The sequence below is a fragment of the Giraffa tippelskirchi genome, chromosome 11 (assembly GCF_054371585.1).
Source record: "Giraffa tippelskirchi isolate mGirTip1 chromosome 11, T2T-mGirTip1v1.2.pri, whole genome shotgun sequence".
Lineage (NCBI taxonomy): Eukaryota > Metazoa > Chordata > Mammalia > Artiodactyla > Giraffidae > Giraffa > Giraffa tippelskirchi.
In genome coordinates, this window is record NC_137285.1 from 22,591,058 (window position 1) to 22,609,733 (window position 18,676).

The 18,676-nt window shown below is 40.0% G+C and overlaps 1 long non-coding RNA gene across 1 annotated transcript in view; it reads right to left on the reverse strand.

Moving 5' to 3' along the window:
* Positions 1-18,676, reverse strand: part of LOC145526015 (uncharacterized) — a 144,837-nt gene that overhangs the window by 25,578 nt on the left and 100,583 nt on the right. Inside the window, exon 2 of the long non-coding RNA XR_014068594.1 lies at positions 303-413. This is a non-coding gene — a long non-coding RNA (uncharacterized LOC145526015). The remainder of the gene's footprint in view (positions 1-302; positions 414-18,676) is intronic.

Below are 18,676 nucleotides of genomic sequence, written 5' to 3' on the forward strand. Positions count from 1 at the left end.
GTTGTTGCAAGTAGGCTCAGCCAGGGAAGGAAAAGGAAGTCTTTGGGCAGACAGAACAGTAGGTATAGCAGATGCTGCCAGGGCCACACCCACAGATCTGCCCCATGCTTCCTGCTCCCTTCCAACTGGTCCTACGCTCATCTCCTGTGCTTGAAGGCTCTCCTTCATCTCTCTAGCTTCTGAAATCTGCATGGCAGGACAAAGGGCAGAGGAAAGAACCCTCCCTCCTCCTAGAAGCCCTCAATCTATAAATATTTTCCAACCCTTTCCAACCTTGACTCTTGTGTGACCATGTGACTTACTGTAGTTGGATGCAGCGATGTACCATTTCTAAGTCTAGCTTCAAGACGGCTTGTATGCTTCTGCTTTTCCTTGTACCTCTGCCTCTAGCATTGGCATAAGCCTGGGCTCACCTGCTCAGGATGAGAGATCAGGTAAAGCATAGCCAGTTTTTCCAACGGAGGTCACCCTAAATTGGTCATAATCAGCTAGTAGCCAGGCATGTAAATGAATGCCAGGCAAAACTAGGGGGAAAAATTTGCTAAGGTAATATCAGTCAAGATGAGCACAACCGATCAGTTTACCCATAGACTTAGGGATAATAATAAATGGTTAAATAATACTTGCTCAATGTTACTGAATTTGGGAATTACTTATTACACACCATTCTTATGGCAACAGCTAACTGACACAAAACATACCATGATTTTAACTGGGCTTGTTAAGGATCTGGAACGAAATGAAAATTATCAAAATTCATGGGATACAGCAAATCACTGTCTAAAGGGAGATTTACAGCACTGAATGCCTATATTAGGAAAGAAAATATATCTTAAATCAGTAACGTAAGTTCTCCCCTTAGGAAACTAGAAAGAGAAAAGCAAAAAAAAAAAAAAAATCCAAAATAAGAAGAAACTAATAAGAATTAGAGCAGAAATTAATGACATTGAAAACAGGAAATTGGTAGAGAAAAATCAATGAAAGCCAAACCAGGTTCTTTGAAAAGGTCCATAAAATTGATAAGCCTCTGGGCAGACTAAGGAAGAGAGGGAAAAGACACAAATTATTTACATAAAAAATGAATGAGGGGACATTGCTACAGATCCCATGGACATTAAAAGATATTAAAGAAATAATATGAACTATGCTGACAAATTCAATAACCCAGATGAAATGGACCAATTCCTGGAAATACACAATTTGCTAAAACCCAACAAGAAGAAATAGCCACTCCAACTAAGCTTATAACTATTAAATAAATTAAGTCAAAACTCATAACATTTCCAAACAGAAGCTCCAGGCCCAGAAGCAACATGAACGGATACACTGAGGTACATCCAAATGATGGAATATTATTCAATGCTAAAAAGAAGTGAGCTATCAAGACATGAAGATACACAGAGGAAACTGAATTGTAGATTACAAAGTGAAAGAAGCCAATCTGAAAAGGCTACCTCTCAGGCTACTTATTGTGCAATTCCAATTATATGGTATTCTGGAGAAGGCAAGACTAGGGAGACAATAAAATGGTCTGTGGTTTGCCAGGGTTTGGAGGTAGAAGTGTTAAATAAACAGAACACAGAGGATACTTGGGCCAATAAAATTACTCTATGATACCATAATGATGAAAAAAATAGTCATTCTAATTTTGTCCAAATTTACAGAATGGCCAATACCAAGATGATCCTAATGCAAACTATGGACTCAGGGTGATTATAATGTGTCAATGTAGGTTTAGGGCTTCCCAGGTAGTGTTAGTGGTAAAAAACCCTCCTGCCAATGCAGGACGCAGGTTTAATCCCTGGATCAGGGAGATCCCCTGAAGGGCATGGCAGCCCACTTCAGTATTCTTGCCTGGAGAATCCCAGGAACAGAGGGCTATAGTCCATAGGGTTGCAAAGAGTCAGACATGACTAAATCGACTTAGCACGTGCCCAACGTAGATTTGACTTATAACAAACGTAGTTCACTGTTGAGGGATATTACGAACGGGCGGCTGTGCAAGTATGGGGGCAGAGAATATATGGGAAGCTTATCCCTTTCCCCTTAATTTTGCTGCGAACCTAAAACTGCTCTAGAAATGGTCTTAATTTAAAAAAAAAAGAAGGCGTTAGGGAGTGGGAGAGAAGCCCAAGAGGGAACAGGTATCTATATACATACAGCTGATTCACTTTGTTGTACAGCAGAAACTAACACAACATTGTAAAGCAATTATACTCCAATAATAAAATGAGAGAGCTTCCTTGGTGGCTCAGCAGTAAAGAATCTGGCCGTCAATGCAAGAGATGCAGGTTTGATCCCAGGGTCCAGAAGATCCCTTAGAGTAGGAAATGGCAACCCACTCCAGTATTCTTGCCTGGGAAATCCCACAGACAGTGGAGCCTGGAAGGCTATAGTCTGTAGGGTCACAAAAGAGTTGGACATGACTTAGGGACTAAATAACAACAACAACAATAAAATAGGAAAATAAGAAGAGAGGTTAATAACTTTCCGATAAGTTTCGGAAGCAGAAATTCAATTTAGATTGAGAGTTTTCCTTCCAGAACCCAGGGGGCTCAATGACTCAGCTATACACATCTGCTGCCATTAGCCACCTGCTGATTTGCTGCCCAGGTGGTACTAGTGGCAAAGGACCCACTTGCCAATGCAGGAGATGTAAGAGACCTGGGTTTGATCCCTGGGTCAGGAAGATCCCCTGGTGTGGGAAATGGCAACCCACTCCACTATTCTTCCTGGAGAATCCCATGGACAGGGGAGCCTAGTGGGCCGCAGTCCATGGAGTTGCAAAATGTCAGATATAACTGAGTAACTGAGTACAGCATGCACGATTGGCTGCCAGGTTGGCATTCCCATCTATTCGGTACCTGGTCAGCTCAGTCCTTCATTTTCTACTTCAGACTGTCTTGCTGTATATATGGCCACTCTTAAGAAATTTACCAGTTTTGATCTCCACTAGAATAATTTTGGATAGCCAAGAACCTGCTACTGAGAATACTATGGCGGCCACAGAATTCATCAGAAGATGCCTCTCACATTTATGCAAGAAAATTGCAAGGTGATAAACAACACCATTTCTGCTTTTCTGTTCAATGTTTTATTATGTTCCTCCTCAACTTCATGCATGAAGACTACAGAGAGTTTTAAAAATTAATATCTGTACCTTATCTATATCGACTTGTCTTCCCCCTAAGCCACGGGAAGGCTTAGATGTAAAAATAGCTGTTAAATCTTTTATTACTCCTGCTATTTTGAAAAGGAGTTCACAAAGTCATCTCTGGTTGTGTACGAATCACCACTGTTCCTATTTTGCTGTACTGTCTGGAAAGGAGAAAATTGAACACTACCCCACTAATCGCTGATCAACAAGCACATATTAGCTGTGGTACAAAGAGGTCCTTTAGTGCACTCATTGAAAGTATCACTGAGTAAGCTGGAGGATCCCAGCTAATGACTTTGGAAAAGCACTCTAAACAATAAACGCTGACTAATGAGATGAAATAGTATAATAAATACTGGGGCTCACAGTTTGATAGACAAGGTCACCAGCCAGAGCTGTCCTCATTTTGGAGCTTGGAAACATCACAGAGGAGAGGTTTATGACTGAGACAGAACAGCAGGATGGTCTATTTCTGGTTCATCCTTACTCCAAAGATGTAGTCTTTCAGGGTCCTCATGTGAAGAGTGGGGTGTAGACCTAACTCTCCCATCAAGTTAGTCTAGTCCTTAAACTCTGTTCCTTACCCTTCATCTTGCAAGATTGAAATGTGAGTTTAGCCATGATTTCCAAAATTATTTTCCAGGGATAAGAGGCCTGGAAAACTGTGCTTACTTCCTGTGAGCATTTAGCCAGACACCCTTATCCTTCCCTGGGCCCAGAGACAGGAGGAGGCTGGCTCTCCTGAGATGTTTGTGCTTGGGGAGGATCTTCAGAAGAGAGATAGAGCTTCTGGTCGAATAAAGACCTCACCCCAGAGGCCCCATAGGAGGCAGCAAGTCCCCTGGCTGGTGATTGTTCAGTCATTAAATCACGTCTGACTCTTTGTGACCCCATGGACTGTAGCCCGCCAGGTTCCTCTGTCCATGGGATTCTCCAGGCAAGAATACTGGAGTGGGTAGCCATTTCCTCTTCCAGGGGATCTTCCCGACCCAAGGATTGAACCTGAGTCTCCTACATTGACAGGTGGATTTTAGTTCCCTGACTAGGGATTGAACCCCAGCGCCCTACATTGGGAGCGTGGAGTCTTAGCCACTGGACTACCAGAGAAATCCCCTCCTGGATAATTTTGTTTAGACTTTCTATAGCAACTTTTTTCCCTTGTAGTGTAATTATCTACCTCCTCTCTCCTAGGTAATGACTTCCTGGAAAATAGAGGCATTTCTTTGTACCACTGTTTACTAAAGTAAGATATAATGAGTTACTGGTATGTGATTTAAATATATGTTTTGTGCTTAGTCACTCAGTCATGTCTGACTCTTGGCAACCCCATGCACTATAGCCCACCAGGATCCTCTGTCCATGGGGATTCTCCAGGAAAGAATACTGCAGTGGGTTGCCATGCCCTTTTCCAGGGGATCTTCCCAACGCAGGGATCGAACCCAGGTCTCCTGCATTACAGGCAGATTCTTTACCATCTGAGCCACCAGGGAAGCCCAATTTAAATATATAAATAATTACAAATAAGTAACTGATGTGTATTTTCATGTGTCTGAATACATGATATCACAATTTCATAGATAGATTTGCTTGTCAGGTGGCTGAGTAGGTAAAAAATGTTTAAGCTCCTTTCACTGTCTAATGGGTTATAGGTATTGCATGCCATGAAATACCTTACAATATGCTTTCTGTGCATGCATGCAAGCTAAGTTACTTTAATTATGTCTGACTCTTTGCAACCCTGTGAACTGTAGCCTGCCAGGCTCCTCTGTCCATGGGATTCTCCAGGCAAGAATACTGGAGTGGTTCACCATGCCCTATCTAGAGAATCTTCTTGACCCAGGGATAGAACCCACATCTGTTATGTCTCCTACATTGGTGGTTTCTTTACTACTAGCACCATCTGGGAAGCTCATACACTTTCTACTTTAGGAAATTACTAACTACGATTTAATATACAGAGCATACATATGAATTACAGCACTAATATTCTCAGAGTAGCAGTTGTTCTTTCTGGAGCTTCTATTCATCTATAAAATGGGCACACATCACATCTTCAAGTGACGTTTATAGGTCACTCTGTACTGCTTGCACAGTCTTCCAGTTGACTATAGTCTACCTACTTGGTTCATTGATTGAAATCACTTCTTGGCAGATGGTGACCCTTAGAAAACTGCACAAATTATTTGCATTCACAATCTGTGCTACAAAGGGAAAACCAAAACCAAGACAAACAAACAAAAAAACAGGGAGTTTGAACAGTATGTTATAAAACAGATGGATCATACCTGGTCTCTTAGTTTCAACCCCTGGTAACTCCTTCAAGTCAGGCTGGAGGCATAAACAATGGACATGACCAGCAGGTGAAACATATCTTCCTATTGAGCTTGACACAATGAAGTAATTTCAAGCTCTGTTAAATCATGATTCGTCTCTGCTTGGTGATGTACATATTACTCTGTCTAAATATATTTGTTTCCACGAACTGGTATGCGTCAGAAATTGTATACCCAAGGGCTGGCTGGGATGTTCTAGTCATTCTGAGGGGTTTTAAAGCTGTAAAAAAAAAGTGCCTATTGTTGAGAATGATGTAAATCCCTGTTTCAAGTTTAAGAAAGATGCTAAGCCATTACAGTATTTAATTGTTTAGCTGTTGTAAGGCTGTCGTTCCCAGGTCTGCCATATTAGTTGACTTGACATTCCAAAATTTATGCTAAAAGTAGAACTACCATAGGACCCAGCAATTCCACTCCTGGGTATGTGCGTCTGTGCTAAGTCATTTCAGTCATGTCTGACTCTGCAGCCCTGTGGACTGTAGCCCACCAGGCTTCTCTGTCCATGGGATTCTCCAGGCAAGAAGACTGGAGTGGGAAAATAATATATGTGTATATGTATATATAACTGAATCACCTTGCTGTGCACCTGAAACATTGTAAGTCAACTATACTTCAGTAAAATAAACATATTAATAAAAAATAAATAAATAAAATAAAAAGAATACTGGGGTGGGTTGCCATGCCGTCATCCAGGGGATCTTTCAGAACCGGGGATCGAACCCACATCTCTTATGTCTCCTGCATTGGCAGATGGGTTCTTTATCACCAGCACCACCTGGGAAGCCAACTCCTGGGTATATATCCCCCCCAAACCAAAAATACTAGTTTGATAATATACATGCTACCCAATGTTTATAGGAGCACTATTTACAATAGCCAAGTTATGGAAACAATCTATTATAAGTGTCTATCAACAGATGAATGGATACAGATTTTATATATGTGTATATATGTGTATATATATATATATATATATATATACATACACACACACACACACACACACACACACACACACACACACACACACATATATATATATATATGACTCAAGGAAAGCTGTATCTCCTTTCCCAACCAGCCTGGGAAGTCACACACAATTCTGTCCTCTGCTTTCTCTTCCTTGAGGTAATCACAAATTCAGCCCAATTTCAAAGGAAAGGAAAACAGAGACCACCTGGGGGAGGTTCTGGAGAGAATGGGAAACTAGAAATATCACTATGGCAAATTTTTGGAAGATGGGATTTGAAAATCTTTGATTCATGTTGATTATCTTATTTTTTAAAAAATGGAACTTAAAAGAAATGAAAGAACTGTTGTGGTCCTTTAATGGACCGGAACTTGGGGGTACAGAGTCGACCAATAAGAAAATAAAAGAAGGAAGAAAAGAGGCTGAGCCACATGAAGGGGACAGAGAGTGAGAGAGAGAGAGAGAGAAAATGAGGAAAGGCACGGGGACCAGTGCTCTGATGGAACAAAGGCGTTTATTCAACATATTGTGGGCATATATATACTCTTACAAGATATCCTTTTTTAGCAGAGACGGGGATCAAAAATCTAACAAGTCATCTAAAAAGCCAGAGGCTAGAATCATTCTCAAGAGAGGGGGCTGTAAAAGTTACTTTACATATCAGAAAGGAGGCGAGTTGTAAATGGCTGCTGTTCACCGTATGGAATTTCCATACGAATGAGATACATAAATTTCTATTATCCCTGAAGGAAGTCGGCTTGCCAGCTCTCTGGCACCTGTATTCAGGTGCTGTTAAGGAACATAGAATTCATGCAAGACTGAAAACAGCACACAGCAAGCCTCCTGTTAAATGTATCTTGACAAAGAAAAACAGTAAAAATTAATAAAACTAAAAGCTGGTTCTTTGAGAAGATAAACAAAATTGACAAGCCTTTAGCTAGACTCAGCGAGAAAAAAAGAGAGAAGAATCAAATCAACAAAGTTAGAAATGAAAAAAGAGAGGTTACAACAGACAATGCATAAATACAAAGAATATAAGAGACTATTATGAACAACTATATGGCAATAAAATGGATAACCTGGAAGAAATGGACAGATTCTTAGAAAAGTTCAATCTTCCAAGACTGAACCAGGAAGAAATAGAAATTATGAACAACCCAATTACAAGCACTGAAATTGAAGCTGTGATCAAAAATCTCCCAAAAAACAAAAGCCCAGGATCAGATGGCTTCAGAGGAGAATTCTATCAAACATTCAGAGAAGAGCTAATGCCTATCCTTCTAAAACTCTTTCCAAAAATTGCAGAGGAAGGAACAGTTCCAAACTCATTCTATGAGGCCACCATCACCCTGATACCAAAACCAGACAAAGACAACACACAAAAAGAAAACTACAGATCAACATCACTGATGATCATAGATGCAAAAATCCTCAACAAAATTTTAGCAAAAAGAATTCAGCAACACATCAAAAAGTTCACACACCAAGATCAAGTCGGGTTTATTCCAGGGATGCAAGGATTCTTCAATATACACCAATCAATCAATGTGACTCACCATATTAACAAACTGAAAAGATAAAAACCATATGATAATCTCAATAGATGCAGAAAAAGCCTTTGACAAAATTCAACATCGATTTATGATTAAAACTCTTCAAAAAATGGGCATAGAAGGAATCTACCTCAACATAGTGAAGGCCATATATGATAAGCCTACAGCAAATATTATTCTCAGTGGTGAGAAACTGAAAGCATTCCCCCTAAGATCAGGAACAAGACAAGAGCGTCCACTTTCCCTACTATTATTCAACATAATTCTAGAAGTCCTAGCTACAGCAATCAGAGGAGAAAAAGAAATAAAAGGAATCCAGATTGGAAAAGAAGTAAAGCTCTCACTGTTTGCTGATGACATGATACTGTACATAGAAAACCCTAAAGATAGTAACAGAAAATTACTACAGCTAATCAGTGAATTTAGCAAAGTTGCAAGATACAAAATCAATACACTGAAATCACTTGCATTTCTATATACTAACAATGAAAAATCAGAAAGAGAAATGAAGGAATCAACCCCATTCACCATTGCAACAAAAAGAATTAAATATTTAGGAATAAATTTACCTAAGGAGACAAAAGAACTATACATAGAAAATTATAAGACACTAATGAAAGAAATCAAAGACAACATAAACAGATGGAGGGATATTCTATGGTCCTGGGTAGGAAGAATCAATATTGTGAAAATGACTATACTACCAAATGCAATCTACAGATTCAATGTGATCCCTATCAAATTACCAATGGCAGTTTTCACAGAACTAGAACAAAAAAATTCACAATTCATATGGAAACAAAAGACCCTAAATAGCCAAAGCAGTCCTAAAAAAGAAGAATGGAGCTGGAAGACTCAACCTTCCTGACTTCAGATTATACCACAAAGCTACAGTCATCAAGACAGTATGGTACTGGCACAAAAACAGAAATAGAGACAAATGGAACCAGATATAAAGCCCAGAAATAAACCCATGCACCTATGGGTATCTTATTTTTGACAAAGGAGGCAAGAATATACAATGGGGCAAAGACAGCCTCTTCAATAAATAGTGCTGGGAAAACTGGACAGCTGCACGTAAAAGAAAGAAATTAGAACACTTCCTAACACTATCCACAAAGATAAACTCAAAATGGATTAAAGACCTAAATGTAAGAGCAGAAACTATAAAACTCTTAGAGGAAAACATAAGCAGAACACTTGATGACATAAATCAAAGCAAGATCCTCAATGACCCACCTCCTAGAGTAATGGAAATAAAAACAAGAGTAAACAAGTGGGACCTGATTAAACTTAAAAGCTTTTGCACAGCAAAGGAAACTATAAGTAAGGTGAAAAGACAACCCTCAGAATGGGAGAAAATAATAGCAAATGAAACAACTGACAAAGGATTAATTTCGGAAATATACAAGCAGCAGATACAACTCAATGTCAGAAAAACAAAAAACCCAATCAAAGAGTGGAAAAAAGACTTTAACAGACATTTCTCCAAAGAAGATATACAGATGGCTAACAAACACATGAAAAGATGCTCAACATCACTCATTAATAGAGAAACGCAAATCAGAACTACAATAAGGTATCACCTCACACTGGTCAGAATGACCATCATCAAAAAGTCTACAAACAATGAATGCTGGAAAGGGTGTGGAGAAAAGGGAATACTCTTGCACTGTTGGTGGGAATGTAAATTGTTACCCCCACTACGGAAGATGGTATGGAGACTTCTTAAAAAACTAGGAATAAAACCACCGTTCAGTTCAGTTCAGTCTCTCAGTCGTGTCCAACTCTTTGTGACCCCATGAACTGCAGCATGCCAGGCCTCCCTGCCAATCCCCGGAGTTTACCCAAACCCATGTCCATCGAGTCAGTGATGCCATCCAACCATCTCATCCTCTGTCATCCCCTTCTCCTCCAGCCCCCAATCCTTCCCAGCATTAGGGTCTTTTCCAATGAGTCAACTCTTCCCATGAGGTGGCCAAAGTATTGGAGTTTCAGCTTCAACATCAGTCCTTCCAATGAACACCCACGACTGATCTCCTTTAGGATGGACTGGTTGGATCTCCTTTCAGTCCAAGGGACTCTCAAGAGTCTTCTCCAACACCATAGTTCAAAAGCATCAATTCTTCGGTGCTCAGCTTTCTTCACCGTCCAACTCTCACATCCATACATGACTACTGGAAAAACCATAGCCTTGACTAGACGGACCTTTGTTGGCAAAGTAATGTCTCTGCTTTTAAATATGCTATCTAGGTTGGTCATAACCTTCCTTCCAAGGAGTATGCGTCTTTTAATTTCATGGCTGCAATCACCATCTGCAGTGATTTTGAAGCCCCCCAAAATAAAGTCTGACACTGTTTCCACTGTTTCCCATCTATTACCCATGAAGTGATGGGACCAGATGCCATGATCTTAGTTTTCTGAATGTTGAGCGTTAAACCAACTTTTTCACTCTCTTCTTTCACTTTCATCAAGAGGCTCTTTAGTTCTTCTTCACTTTCTGCCATAAGGGTGGTGTCATCTGCATATCTGAGGTTATTGATATTTCTCCTGGCAATCTTGATTCCAGCTTGTGCTTCTTCCAGCCCAGCGTTTCTCATGATGTACTCTGCATAGAAGTTAAGTAAGCAGGGTGACAATATACAGCCTTGATGGACTCCTTTTCCTATTTGGAACCAGTCTGTTGTTCCATGTCCAGTTCTAACTGTTGCTTCCTGACCTGCATACAGGTTTCTCAAGAGACAGATCAGATGGTCTGGTATTCCCATCTCTTTCAGAATTTTCCACAGTTTATTGTGATCCATACAGTCAAAGGCTTTGGCATAGTCAATAAAGCAGAAATAGATGTTTTTCTGGAACTCTCTTGCTTTTTTGATGATCCAGCGGATATTGGCAATTTGATCTCTGGTTCCTCTGCCTTTTCTAAAACCAGCTTGAACATCTGGAAGTTCACGGTTCACATATTGCTGAAGCCTGGCTTGGAGAATTTTGAGCATTACTTTACTAGCGTGTGAGATGAGTGCAATTGTGCGGTAGTTTGAGCATTCTTTGGCATTGCCTTTCTTTGGGATTGGAATGAAAACTGATCTTTTCCAGTCCTCTGGCCACTGCTGAGTTTTCCAGATTTGCTGGCATATCGAGTGCAGCACTTTCACAGCATCATCTTTGAGGATTTGAAATAGCTCAACTGGAATTCCATCACCTCCACTAGCTTTGTTTGTGGTGATGCTTTCTAAGGCCCACTTGACTTCACATTGCAGGATGTCTGGCTCTAGGTGAGTGATCACACCATCGTGATTATCTGGGTCGTGAAGATCTTTTTTATACAGTTCTTCTGTGTATTCTTGCCACCTCTTCTTAATATCTTCTGCTTCTGTTAGGTCCATACCATTTCTGTCCTTTATTGAGCCCATCTTTGCATGAAATGTTCCCTTGGTATCTCTAAGTTTCTTGAAGAGATCTCTAGTCTTTCCCAATCTGTTGTTTTCCTCTATTTCTTTGCATTGATCGCTGAAGACGGCTTTCTTATCTCTCCTTGCTATTCTTTGGAACTTTGCATTCAGATGCTTATATCTTTCCTTTTCTCCTTTGCTTTTTGCTTCTCTTCTTTTCCCAGCTATTTGTAAGGCCTCTTCAGACAGCCATTTTGCTTTTTTGCATTTCTTTTCCATGGGGATGGTCTTGATCCCTGTCTCCTGTACACTGTCACGAACCTCTGTCCATAGTTCATCAGGCACTGTGTCTATCAGATCTAGTCCCTTAAATCTATTTCTCACTTCCACTGTATAATCATAAGGGATTTGATTTTGGTCATACCTGAATGGTCTAGTGGTTTTCCCTACTTTCTTCAATTTAAGTCTGAATTTGGCAATAAGTAGTTCATGATCTGAGCCACAATCAGCTCCTGGGTTTGTTTTTGCCGACTGTATAGAGCTTCTCCATCTTTGGCTGCAAAGAATATAATCAACCTGATTTTAGTGTTGACCATCTGGTGATGTCCATGTGTAGAGTCTTCTCTTGTGTTGTTGGAAGAGGGTGTTTGCTATGACCAGTGCGTTCTCTTGGCAAAAATCTGCTGCCTTTGCTCTGCTTCATTCTGTACTCCAAGGCCAAATTTGCCTGTTATGCCAGGTGTTTCCTGACTTCCTACTTTTGCATTCCAGTCCCGTATAATGAAAAGGACATCTTTTTTGGGTGTTAGTTCTAAAAGGTCTCATAGGTCTTCATAGAACCATTCAACTTCAGCTTCTTCAGCGTTACTGGTCGGGGCATAGACTTGGATTACCATGATATTGAATGGTTTGCCTTGGAAACGAACAGAGGTCATTCTGTCGTTTCTGAGATTGCATCCAAGTACTGCATTCCGGACTCTTTTGTTGACCATGATGGCTACTCCACTTTTTCTAAGGGATTCCTGCCCACAGTGGTAGATATAATGGTCATCTGGGTTAAATTCACCCATTCCAATCCATCTTAGTTCGCTGATTCCTAGAATGTCGATGTTCACTCTTGCCATCTCCTGTTTGACCACTTCCAATTTGCCTTGATTCACTGACCAAACATTCCAGGTTCGTATGCAATATTACTCTTATAGCATCGGACTTTGCCTCTGTCACCAGTCACATCCACAGCTGGGTATTGTTTTTGCTTTGGCTCCATCCCATCATTCTTTCTGAAGTTATTTCTCCACTATCTCCAGTAGCATATTGGGCACCTACCAACCTGGGGAGTTCATCTTTCAGTGTCCTATCTTTTTGCCTTTTCATACAAAACCACCATATGACACAGAATCCCACTCCTAGGCATATTCCCTGAGGAAACCAAAGTTGAAAAAGACACATGTATTCCATTGTTCATTGCAGCAATATTTACAATAACTAGAACATGGAAGCAACCTTGATGTCCATCAACAGATGAATGGATAAAGAAGCTGTTGTACATATGCACTATGGAATATTACTCAGCCATAAAAAGGAATACCTTTGAGTCAGTTCTGATGAGGTGGATGCACCTAGAACCTATTATACAGAGTGAAGTGAGTCAGAAAGAGAAAGATAAATATCGCATTCTAACACATATATATGAATCTAGAAAAATGGTACTGAAGAATTTACTTACAGGGCAGCAATGGAGAAACAGACATAAGAGAATAGGCTTACAGACATGGAGAGAGGGGAGGAGACGATGAGATGTAGGAAAAAGCAACATGGAAACTTACATTACCATATGTAAAATAAATAGCCAATGGGGATTTGCTGCATGGCTCAGGAAACTCAAACAGGGGCTCTGTATCAATATAGAGGGGTGGGATGGGGCGGTAGATGGCAGGGAGGTTCAAAAGGGAGGGGCTATATGTATACCTATGGCTGATTCATGTTGAGGTTTGACAGAAAACAACAAAATTCTGTAAAGCAATTATCCTTCAATAAAAAAATAAATTAAAAAAATGGAACTCCATTAAAACAAATTGAAAATTTTACAGTCCTGTGGCTAACACTCTGCACTTCCAATGCAGGAGTGTGGGTTGATCCCTGGTCAGGAAACCAGGATCCCACATACTGTGAATCATAGCCAAGAAAATATATTAATTTTTCAAAATTTAGTTTAGGTTTGAGTTTAGTTTAAATTTAGATTTAAAGAAAATTGAGAGGATAGTACAGAGATTCTATATATACCCTACACTAAGCTTTCTTTATTCTGGATTCTGATGGTTTAATAATGCTAATTTACTTTACATCTACTGCTATATTATTTCTTTTAAAATGAAGATAAAAGATCTAAAAATAATTTTAAAAGGAATTTAAGTATAAAATAGACAATGAATATTGATTCAAGTTCCTAATACTTAAAGACTTTTTATTAAGTGAATTAACCTACAATTTCCTATTAGTTCAGATTTCAATCATCACTAAAATTAAATCTGTGCATTAGCTCTTCTTTTTTGGAGCAGATTTAACACTTTGATGCTACCTCATCAGACAACTCCACTCCCTCATTCTAGCACTCTGAAGCATTATTAAGTATCCCTGAAAATGATGACACTCGTCTCTTTTACTGAGAGAAAGATCAATATCAATTTTTAAAAGCAATAATAAACTCAAATAGAAAAATGATCCTAGAAGTGGACAGAAAAATCAACAGAAATTGGCTCTATGGCAAATTTACCAAAATGATACAAAATTATTTTTATCAAAATACCAAAGTCTCCAACTTTTATGGATTTCCAATAAAACACAGTTCCACCCATCCAAAGTCATGTGTGCTTTGTAACACCCTGTATATGAAGACTGTGGTTGCTCAGTGTCAACTCTAGAGTCGGCTCCCTCATTCGCTGTGTCCTCTTTGAACCTGAGTTCAAAGGAAAAAATACGGGTTTTTCTCCTAGATGGACTCTCAGTCTCCGATGTGCAGCTGATAACTCAGGATTTCTGTGGGTAAGTCTTCACTTGGTTCATCGTCCTCTAAAGTGACGGAAGAAATCCTTACATCTGAGGACCCAATTTGCAAACATCATCTGTGCCAGTCCATTTTCTATCTGTCTTATTTCTCTTATCTCAGACCTTGGAACTTCTGCACATCTACTAAATCTGTATATGTTTCCATGGAAACTGCATCAGAAAATCAGGGCCAGGGAATGAGGAATTCAGGTATAAAAATTTTACACAGGTCACTGAAATGTGGGAGCACAAGTATTTGAGTTTGCAATCATTAGCTTCCTTTCCTTAAAAAAAAAATCATTGTCCAGGGGCTTCTCTGGTGGCTCAGTGGTAAACAATTGACCTGACAATGCAGGAGACATAGGATCAATCCCTGATCCGGGAAGATCCCACACGCCATAGAGTAAGCCCTTGTGCCACAGTTTTTTTTTTTTAGGGACACAACATGCTTGGCACATCTATGCAAATCCTTTATTACAGCAACAACCAAAGTACAGGATGGCTCACATTTTTGTTCCTGCTATAGCAACTACTGAGCCTGTGCTCTACAGCTCAGGAAGTGCAACTACTGAGCCCAAGTGCCACACTACTGAAGCATGTGTGCCCTAGAGCTTGTTCTCTGCAACAAGAAAAGCCACTGCAATGAGAAGCCCATGCCCTGCAACTAGAGAGTAACCCCTACTCACTGCAATTAGAAAAAAAGCCCGAGCAGCAATAAGGCCCAGCACAGCCAAAAATAAATAAATAAAAGATTTTAAAAAATCATTGTCCAGAAGCTTTCCTGTTGGTCATAGGAAAACTAGTCTGGCAATTATTTGTTCATCCAATCTTAAGACCTATTGCATTAGGAGCTAGAGTGTATGTGATGCAAAAATAAAGTAAGTAACTTAATATTTTTATTTTAGATTCTGATGTGATTATTGGAAAAGATTCTAACATTTTTGAAATGCATAGTACAGAAAATAAAAGATGTTCCTCTGTCTCCCACCATCTTATCCCCCCAAAATAACTACTGCTGGCATTCCTGTGTCCAGACTTGTAGCCCAAATTAACTGTTCAAATGAGAAGCAGATGATTAACAGAGCTAGGGAAGGTTTATTTATATGGTGTTATGTCAAATACACTAAAGATATTTCTGACTGATCTTCCCTCTGCCTGAAATATATTATTCTCCCACATCCTGACTTTATTCAAGTCTTTGCTATAATATGGCAATCAGTTCAGTTTAGTCACTCAGTCATGTCCAGCCTTTTGCAACCCCATGGACTGCAGCATGCCAGGCTTTCCTGCCCATCACCAACTCCCTGAGCTTGCTCAAACTCAAGTCCATTAAGTTGGTGATGCCATCCAGCCATCTCATCCTCTGTTGTCCCCTTCTCCTCCTGCCTTCAATCTCCCCAGATTCAGGGTCTTTTCCAATGAGCCAGTTCTTTGCATCAAGTGGCCAAAGTATTGGAGCTTCAGCGTCAGCATCAGTCCTTCCAATGAATATTCAGGACTGATCTCCTTTAGGATTGACTGGTTGGATCTCTTTGCAGTCCAAGGGACTCTCAAGAGTCTTCTCCAACACCACAGTTCAAAAGCATCAATTCTTCAGCGCTCAGCTTTCTTCACAGTCCAAACTCACATCCATACATGACTACTGGAAAAACCATAGCCTTGACTAGAGGGACCTTGGTTGACAAAGTGATGTCTCTGCTTTTTAATATGCTGTCCAGGTTGGTCATAATTCATCTTCCAAGGAGTAAGAGTCTTTTAATTTCATGGCTGCAATCACCATCTGCAGTGATTTTCGAGCCCCCCCTAAAAATAAAGTCAGCCACTGTTTCCCCATCTGTTTCCCATTAAGTGATGGGTCTGGATGCCATGACCTTTATTTTCCGAATGTTGAGCTTAAAGCCAACTTTTTCACTCTCCCCTTTCACTTTCAGCAAGAGGCTCTTTAGTTCCTTTTCACTTTCTGCCATAAGGGTGGTGTCATCTGCATATCTGAGGTTACTGGTATTTCTCCCGGCAATCTAGATTCCAGCTTGTGCTTCATCTAGCCCAGCATTTCTCATAATGAACTCTGCATATAAGTTAAATAAGCAGGGTGACAATATACAGCTTTGACATACTCCTTTTCCTATTTGGAACCAGTCTGTTGTTCTGGAGAAGGCAATGGCACCCCACTCCAGTACTCTTGCCTGGAAAATCCCATGGACGGAGGAGCCTGGTAGGCTACGGTCCATGGGGTCGCTAAGAGTCGGACACGACTGAGCGACTTCACTTTCACTTTTCCCTTTCATGCACTGGAGAAGGAAATGGCAACCCACTCTAGTAGTCTTGCCTGGAGAATCCTAGGGTGGCGGAGCTGCCGTCTATGGGGTCGCACAGAGTCGGACACGACTGAAGCGACTTAGCAGCAGCAGCTGTTGTTCTATGTCTAGTTCTAACTGTTGCTTCCTGATCTGCATACGGGTTTCTCAAGAGGCAGGTCAGGTGGTCTGGTATTCCCATCTCTTTCAGAATTTTCCACAGTTTATTGTGATCCACACAGTCAAAGGCTTTGGCATAGTCAATAAAGCAGAAATAGATGTTTTTCTGGAACTCTCTTGCTTTTTCGATGATCCAACAGATGTTGGCAATTTGATCTCTGGTTCCTTTGCCTTTTCTATATCCAGCTTGAACATCTGGAATTTTTTAGTTCACGTACTGCTAAAGCCTAGTTTGGAGAATTTTGAGCATTACTTTGCTAATGTGTGAGATGAGTGCAGTTGTGTGGTAGTTTGAACTTTCATTCATATCACCTTCCTTTGGGACTGGAATGAAAACCGACATTTTCTAGTCCTGTGGCCACCGTTGAGTTTTCCAAATTTGCTGACATATTGAGTGCAGCATTTTCACAGCATCATCTTTGAGGATTTGAAATAGCTCAACTGGAATTCCATCACCACCACTAGCTTTGTTTGTAGTGACGCTTCCTAAAGCTCACTTGACTTCACACTCCAGGATGTCTGGAGTATAGAATGAAGCAGGGCAAAGGCTAATAGAGTTTTTCCAAGAGAACCCACTGGTCATAGCAAACACCCTCTTCCAACAACACAAGAGAAGACTCTACACACGGACATCACCCGATGGTCAATACCGAAATCAGATTGATTATATGCTTTGCAGCCAAAAATGGAGAAGCTCTATACAGTCAGCAAAAACAAGACTGGGAGCTGATTGTGGCTCAGATCATGAACTCCTTATTGCCAGATTCAGACTCAATTGAAGAAAGCAGGAAAAACCACTAGGCCATTCGGGTATGACCTAAATCAAATCCCTTATGATTATACAGTGGAAGTGAGAAATAGATTTAAGGGACTAGATCTGATAGAGTGCCTGATGAGCTATGGACAGAGGCTCATGACATTGTACAGGAGACAGGGATCAAGACCATCTCTAAGAAAAAGAAACGCAGAAAAGCACAATGGCTGTCTGAGGAGGCCTTGCAAATAGCTATGCAAAAATATTGCAATAGGGAAGAATAAATCTGACTTCATATTGGATCAGTTTCTTTTACTTTTACCTTCGTATCTTATTGCTTTTGCTACAAGTTAAGAGTGTTGCCTGTAGCCTGAAATACACAGGATATCCTATTTTCAAGGCTCTGACCTTTAAAGGTATAACACTTTTCCATTTTCTTAGAAACTAAAAAATTGCAGAAGAGAGAATCACATTTGTCTTGTTGAAGGTTTACAGGAACATCATGACCTTACCTATGTGGACAGCTGCAAGAACAAAGGATTCTGACACCAAGAAGTTTGCAGCAACCAGTCACACCCTCTTGCCTTTCAGTATAAAAGAAGCTTGAATTCTTTCTGCTTGTTTGTTTTTATTTTCAAAGTCAGTATCTATTTAGAGTTGCCCATCTGTTTGTCTTTCTTTTAATTTTTATATTTTTACATTATGAAAGTATGATAACACATTTACAGGAGACTTGGAAAATGCAGAAGAATGTATTATAATTATTAAGTAGATAAATTAAGATTTTTAGTTGGAGTTTCAGTATCAAACTCTCAAAAATTAATAGAATGAATATATAGAGAAGTAGCAAGATACAGTAGACCTCAATAGAACTGTGAACCAATTCAACATAATTAATATTTATACAATTTTCACACAACAGTAGGATGCAAATTCAAGTTCACATAGACTGTAAACTAGGAGACACTGGAACATATCCTGGGACTTATAAAAAC